This window comes from Physeter macrocephalus, chromosome 4 (assembly GCF_002837175.3).
Source record: "Physeter macrocephalus isolate SW-GA chromosome 4, ASM283717v5, whole genome shotgun sequence".
Taxonomy (NCBI): Eukaryota; Metazoa; Chordata; class Mammalia; order Artiodactyla; family Physeteridae; genus Physeter; species Physeter macrocephalus.
Genome location: NC_041217.1, coordinates 102,914,650 through 102,920,729, shown reverse-complemented (window position 1 = coordinate 102,920,729; position 6,080 = coordinate 102,914,650).

Below are 6,080 nucleotides of genomic sequence, written 5' to 3'. Positions count from 1 at the left end.
TAAAGTTGCAGGATACAAAATTAATGCACAGAAATCTCTTGCATTCCTATACACTAATGATGAAAAACTGATAGAGAAATTAAGGAAACATTTCCATTTACCATTGCAACAAAAAGAATAAACTACCTAGGAATAAACCTACCTAGGGAGACAAAAGACCTGTATGCAGAAAACTATAAGACACTGGTGAAAGAAATTAAAGATGATACCAACAGATGGAGAGATACACCATGTTCTTGGATTGGAAGAATCAATATTGTGAAAATGACTATACTACCCAAAGCAATCTACAGATTCAATGCAATCCCTATCAAATTACCAATGGCATATTTACGGAACTAGAAAAAAAAATCTTAAAATTTGTATGGAGACAAAAAAGACTCCAAATAGCCAAAACAGTCCTGAGGGGAAAAAAAGGAGCTGGAGGAATCAGACTCCCTGACTTCAGACTATACTACAAAGCTACAGTAATCCAGACAATATGGTACTGGCACAAAAACAGAAACATAGATCAATGGAACAAGATAGAAAGCCCAGAGATAACGAGAAAGTATTTGCAAATGAATCAGCGGACAATGGATTAATCTTCAAAATATATAAACAGCTCATGCAGCTCAATATTAATAAAACAAACAACGCTATTCAAAAATGGGGGCTTCCCTGGTGGCGCAGTGGTTGAGAGTCCGCCTGCCGATGCAGGGGACACGGGTTCATGCCCCGGTCCGGGAAGATCCCACATGCCGCGGAGCGGCTAGGCCCATGAGCCATGGCCGCTGAGCCTGCGTGTCCGGAGCCTGTGCTCCGCAACGGGAGAGGCCACGACAGTGAGAGGCCCGCATACCGAAAAAAAAAAAAAAAAAAAGGGCTTTATAATTTAAAAGGTCTGTCACTGTCCAGGGTACATAAATTCTTGGTCAAAGATACCTCTGTAAAGGATATTGCATAGGAAGCCCTGATGCTTGCAGAGCCTGATTTAGAGCCTAGGAAAATAGGAGGAGTTGTAAAAGACAGTCAGGTGAGCCTTACTGACCTTCCCAGGTGCTTTTGCTAAATTCACTTTCCGGCTTTGAGCATTTACATGAGTAACCTGTATACCCTGGCCGTAGAGACCAGGCTAGAGGGCTGTCTGTAACTGGGTGTTTAAGGGGTTTTCTGCGAAAGGTGAAAGACACATGCACCCCAGTGTTCATTGTAGCACTATTTACAATAGCCAGGTCATGGAAGCAACCTACATGCCCAGTGACAGACGAATGGATAAAGAAGTTGTGTTACAGATATACAATAGAATATCACTCAGCCATATAAAGGAACGAAATTGGGTCATTTCTAGAGATGTGGGTGGACCTTGAGACTGTCATACAGAGTGAAGTAAGTCAGAAAGAGAAAAACAAATATCGCATATTAATGCATATATGTGGAACCTAGAAAAATGGTACAGATGAACCGGTTTGCAGGGCAGAAATAGAGATACAGATGTAGAGAACAAACGTATGGACACCAAGTGGGGAAAGCAGCGGGATGTGGGGGTGGTGGTTTGATGAATTGGGATATTGGGATTGACATGTATACACTGATGTATATAAAATGGATGACTAATAAGAACCTGCTGTATAAAAAAAACAAAAAAAAAGATGGTATTATATGCATTTTCTTTCATTCTTTTAGATGAAACATACATATTTACTAGAAGGGTGATTTATTTATTTGACTAAATTTATTTATATTCTCTTTCCATTCTTTTAACCTTACAGACAATAGTCAAATTAAGTCTTGATTTTTTGTTGTTGTTGCCCTTGGGTGGGTATTTATTTTTGTTCTACACTGGTTTTTTGTTTGTTTTAATATTCATTATCAGCTATGGGTTCACTGACAAAAAATTTGGAGAAAATTTTTAATATATAGAAAAAATTCACTAATCCACACTTCTATAAAACAAGACTTTAAATTCCCAGTAAAAGTTCACATATACAATAAATAAATAAAATAAAATAAATTTAAGGACTTTTAAGTTGTCAGACTTACTTGTTTGCTGGTGTGTTCAGTTTTCATCTTAGTTGTTTTTACATTATGACTGCGGACTGAGGCTAAAAATAATCTGTCAAAATATCTAAACCTTGAGGAAGTCATCACTGAATTACAGCTCTGCTCAATAAGCACATTAGACCAACAGCAGCACAAGGGATTACCACGAGAGACAGCTGAGAACCAGGAGAGATTTAGGTCAAAGAGGACAAATAGGACCAGCGAGGTGAGAGAGTGCAAAATTTTTTCTCAGTGCGTAAGTAGAGAACTGAATGTTTGCTTTTATTATCTAAGTCATATACATTCATACTCAAACCTATTTAGAAACAGAAAAGCTTTTGAAACCAAAAGCTTTGGATGTTTTTAAAACATCTGATGGTTTAATTAAATTGAGCCTGTTGTTTCCAAAACAATAAATTGTTTAAATCCAATCATTTAAAAGTAAGAATTATACCTGGTCAGGGTCTGAGAATATAGTACTGTGTCAGTTTTTCATATCAAAGAAAACTGGTGAAGGGCTATTTGAAAACAGCCACTTTTCTTTCATCCAACTTGCTCTATAATTCCCTGTGTGTGTGTGTGTGTGTGTGTGTGTGTGTGTGTGTCCTTTTAATGGGCTACAACATCAAGGTCGGAACATCAAGAATGAAGCAGATAACATAAAGAACTTGCAGTGGAGCCTCAAAGGAAAATGATTGTTCAACATTTGCAATTGACTAAAAGGGAAAAAATACTGAAATACATTAATTATTTTAGATCTATCCAAGTGTTCAAGCCACTAAGTAGATTCAAGGCTTCGTTGTTGCTTCTGAAACAGAGGCATCTCACAAAAAACATTAAGATATTTTTGCAGTCTCATAACAGGTTGTCACTCTGCAACTAATGTGGAAATATGGCATTGCAAGGTTTATGAAATATCTATTTCTTATTGATTCTACGCTTTCAAGTTGAATTTTACATTTTCAATCCAGGAATCAATAATTTATGGAATTAATTTTTCATCATAACTTTCTCACAGCTGGTGAATTAGGAATGTTCTGACACTAAACAGAAATGTAAATTGAACATGTTTCTTTGTAGGCATTCTAGGGAGTAGTGAATCAGGGAGTTGGGCTGTTATAGAGTTGCCAAATATATTTGTGTATTCAGTTTCAATATATTTGGGTCTGAATCTTGTAGACACCCTTAAAAGCACAACTTAAACAGCTTTATCTGTTCCATAAATGAATGGTGGTAATCCATAAGCCTCCTGAATAAAAACTCATTATCAGGATTAACTGTTGAACTTTTATTTCTAGCAAATATCTCTCAGACAAATTAGTTAGCCCTAACCCAGAAGACCAAAGCTTGAAATAAATTAGTTCAAGCCTAAAAGTAATAAGGGTAAGAATTTTAATAAAAATAGAGGCCTCCATTTGTACTATTCATCTCATGGCTACTAACATTCAATGAAGTCTGATATGTTATCATTGAGACATAAGCCCGAAGGAACTTTATAAGTGAGAGTGAATGATACTTCAGTATTTGACTATATTTGTTAGTGCTTAATAGGTACCAGACATTGTTCTAGGTGAAAGAGATTCATTAGCGAACAAAAGAGACAAAAATTCCTGCTCTTGTGGAGTTTACATCCCAGTGAGAGGAGAACAGCTATAAACAATAAACATAATAAGTACACACATTATATAGTATGTTAGAAGGTGACAAATGCTATTAAAAAAACATAGAGCAGGCTAAGAGAGATCAAGAGTGGTTCCAATTTTAAATGAGGAAGTCAGGGTGAGTGGGCTTTACTGGAAAGATGACAGCTAAGATTTGAAGAGGAGAGAGAGTGAGTTATGAATATATCTCAGGGGAGAGCACTTTAGACAGAAAAGCTGATGCAAAAGCCTTGAGGCAGGAGCATGCCTGGCAGGTATGAGAAGCAGGAAGGGGGCCAATGTAGCTGGAACAGTAGAAGCAGGTGAGAGAGAGTAGTAGAAAAGGTTGGCTAGGTAATAGGGAAACTGGATCACATAGGGCCTTGTAGGTCATCATAAGGACTTTAGCTTTAATTCTGAGAAAGCTGAGAGCCATTAGAGGGTTTTAAGCAGAGAGGAGACAAAATCCATCTTCTGTTTTAAGAGGATTACGCTGGTTGCTATGTTGAAAAATACTTTAGGGAGCAAGGCATACATAAACAAGGAGACCTGTTAAGATGCTAATGCAATAATCCAGGTGAGAGTTGATAGTGGTTAAGACAAGGGAGGTGGTCAGGCTCTGGATATATTTTGAAGGTACAGGCAACAAGATTTCCTGATGGGTGAGATGGGGTAAATGAGAGGCAAGGTATTTAAATCTAACAATAGGAAAAATGTGAGTTATTAACAGAGATGGGGAAGACTCTGGGTGGTACAGCTTTGCAGGGTGGAAATTAAAAGTTGTCTTGCCATGTGAAATTTGAGATGTCTGTTAGTAGAAATATTAAATAGGCAGTTGTATATACCAATCTGGAGTTCAGGAGAAAAGTTAAGTCTGGAGATAGAAATTTGGGATTTGTCAGCATACAGATTACATCTAAAGCCATGAGTTCATGAGATCACCACAAGAGTGAATACAGTTGACCCTTGAACAACGCAGGGGTTAGGGGCACAATCAAAAATCTGTGTATAGGGGCTTCCCTGGTGGCGCAGTGGTTGCGCGTTCGCCTGCCGATGCAGGGGAACCGGGTTCGCGCCCCGGTCTGGGAGGATCCCACATGCCGCGGAGCGGCTGGGCCTGTGAGCCGTGGCCGCTGAGCCTGCGCGTCCGGAGCCTGTGCTCCGCAACGGGAGAGGCCACAGCAGAGGGAGGCCCGCATACCACAAAAAAAAAAAAAAAAAAAAAAAAAAAATCTGTGTAGAGGGAGACTCAAGAGGGAGGAGATAATGGGATATATGTATATGTGTAGCTGATTCACTTTGTTATAAAGCAGAAACTAACACACCATTGTAAAGCAATTATACTCCAATAAAGATATTAAAAATAAATAAATATATAAAATATAGTAAAGAAAAAAAAAAAATCTGTGCATAACTTTTGACTCCCCCAAAACTTAACTACTAATAGCCTACTGTTGACAGGAAGCCTTAACAATAACATGAACAGTCGATTAACATATATTTTATATAATATATTGTATTCTTACAATAAAGTAAGCTAGAGAAAATATTATTTAGAAAATCATGAGAAACACATTTACAGTACTGTACAGTATTGATACAGTAAGTTTCCATCATCTGTTTACAAGATGAGTCATCTGTCAGTACCTACATCAATATTGTCTTACATGATACAAAACACTGTGGATGTTATATGTATTACTAACACTAGACATCAAAACTGAAAAGATAATGTGAAAAATAAATTAATTTTTATTTACAGGTATAACAATTCATGCATTGGTAAAGAAGCAGCAATATGATTGTTCTATGGTAGGCTAATGTTTTTGATACAATTGCTTCACGGTGACCTAGCCTATATAACACTAACGAATGAATCATTAAAAAATTTTTATGGCATACATTATTGCAGTCATATTCATAATACAATACTGGAAACGTTACTTAAAAAGACACACTTACCTGTGATAATAGGCTGATATGCAGTTTCTCCAACTATGAGAAAGAGGCATATTGTATGGTAATGTAACTCTTTGAAAGCAAAGTTATAGAACAGTAAGAAAACTAACACTATTAATTTTACACTAAATATCACTCATGTCTATTTAAAGATAGACTAATATTTACATATATTTTATGCATTCATGACATGCTTAATTTTTTCTTAATTTTTTCAATATTTCTAGGCTAACGGTTTGTGAGTTTCTTCAAATTGTCACAAATCTCCAAAAAGATTTCCAATATATTTATTGAAAAAAGTTCATGTATAAATGGACCCATGCAGTTCAAGGGTCAACTATATAGCCAGAGAAGAAAAAAGGTCCAAGGATTGCACTTGGGGTGCTTCCAAGAGGTTGAGTATTGAGGGAAAAACAATAACGGATGTTGCAAAGTAGCCTGTGAGGTTAGAGGAACACC